General features: G+C 47.9%; 1 non-coding gene across 1 annotated transcript; it reads left to right on the top strand.

Annotated features, from left to right (window-relative positions):
• The first annotated feature begins 755 nt into the window (after positions 1–755).
• On the top strand, positions 756–887 carry LOC116097310. The gene has a single exon (XR_004121353.1). It is a non-coding gene; the product is annotated as a small nucleolar RNA SNORA17 (small nucleolar RNA).
• The last annotated feature ends 866 nt before the right edge of the window (positions 888–1,753 follow it).

Genomic DNA, 1,753 nt, shown 5'->3' with positions numbered 1-1,753 from the left:
CTGAAGGCCAAAAAACTTTTACTTTATGTGATGTTTTGAATGAGAAGGGTACTCACAGGTCACATGTTTGAATATTTGGTCCCTGTTCAATGGAAGTGTATAGGAAGGTGAAGTGGAAATTTCTGGTTTCTTTGGAGACTCAGTTGTATCATGTGATGTTTTTCTGGAAGCTGTCTTATGAGAGGATGTCTTGCTGAAGCAGACACATGAGAGGGTATTTTGCTGATACAGACACATGAGAGGATGTGTGCTGTTTGGGAAGAGTATAAGGAGAACTCAACGGACAGTGAATGAGACTCTTGCATTGGTTTGCCTTGCAACACTTTACTGGTCTTCACTGATCTCCGCTTGTGACTTCTTAGAGAGGAATGAGCCAAAGAACTTCTCATGAGATTCTGCCTGCTTCTTACCACTTCCTTGGACTCGTGCCAATGTGGTGAAGCCTCCTGGTCTCTTCTGGATCAAGCCACTGTTACTGATTCATGTTTGATGTTTTAGACTGGACTGCTAATATCCTGACAACAAAGAGTGGAACCACACCAAAAAAACTATTTCTAAACAGATCCTCATCCCCCTTGTCCTATTAACCATTTTTTCTCCTACCTTTGGTCAGGGGGCTAGAAGGGAGGTTGAAGCATTTAAGAACCCTTATTAAAGTAGGTTTTGAAAAATCTAACCCTACAGGCAGGATTAGGAGATGTGGACTTGTTGAGGGAGTTGTGTCATTGAGGACAGACTTTAGATCACAGAAGCCCTCTGCCCCTAGAGGCACTCCAGGGGTGACTGCTGTGTCACACTTGCATCAGTAGGCAACAGAGAAGAGAGAGGTCATGTCTATGCTCAGTGTTCTGACCTATGAACATATGAATTATTAGCAGCCTATCATTCCCTGGAAAAAAATCTAGCCTGAGACAACCACCAGTCTGGTGCCAGGGGACCCACCCAGGGAGCTAGCCTGAGATGACCAACATTCTGGACACAGGCAGGCCCCAGTGGCTCCCAGGACTGGGAGGAAGCCAGACACTAGAACCCGACCTGGGACTGAGAGTCCACCCTCACATGGGGCCACTTGGGTGGGCCAGGTAAGGAGCAAGCCCTAGATGACCACCAGACCAGTACCATAGGCCTGGACAGGGAACTGGCCTGAAATGAACATCAGTCAGGAGCTATGTAGACCTGGAGGTATACATCATGCCTGAGATGACCCCTGTCCAGTGCCATAATTCATAAGTGGAACATAACACGTCTGAGACCACCCCCAGCATGATCCCAGACACTTGGAGACCCCAGGAGGCTCTAAAGGGAGCAAGTAAGTGGTGGAGAAATTGAAGAAACAGAAGGATGTGGGCACAATGAAGAGACACGGAACTGGAGACTCAAGGGTAGTGAGGAACAGCATGATGTGAGCAGCTAGTGATGCCACCTGGGACTATGGTGGGGTCCTGGCTTGAACTGCCACTGGGAGCTACGTATGGGTCCATGACCCTGCAGCAGCCAGGGTCTATTACCACCAAAGGCCAGGCAGATGTCCCTAGTCCAGGCTGCCACCAGGGACATGTTGATATTTGAGGGCTGTAGGCATACATTCTTTGCAATATACTTTCAAAAAAGGGTTCAACCACTCCTATACCCCACCACGCAGAAGAGGTAGTGGAAGAGAAGTCATTAGGATGTAGGGGAAGTAGGCCTGTTCAGTAATAGTTCTTCGGGGGCAAGCTCTATCTTCTTTCTCAGCAGTTCAGTCCCTTACAAA

This window comes from Mastomys coucha, unplaced genomic scaffold (assembly GCF_008632895.1).
Source record: "Mastomys coucha isolate ucsf_1 unplaced genomic scaffold, UCSF_Mcou_1 pScaffold18, whole genome shotgun sequence".
NCBI classification, from domain to species: Eukaryota; Metazoa; Chordata; class Mammalia; order Rodentia; family Muridae; genus Mastomys; species Mastomys coucha.
The sequence above is the reverse complement of the archived record's forward strand: the minus strand, read 5'-3'. Positions and strand labels throughout refer to the sequence as shown.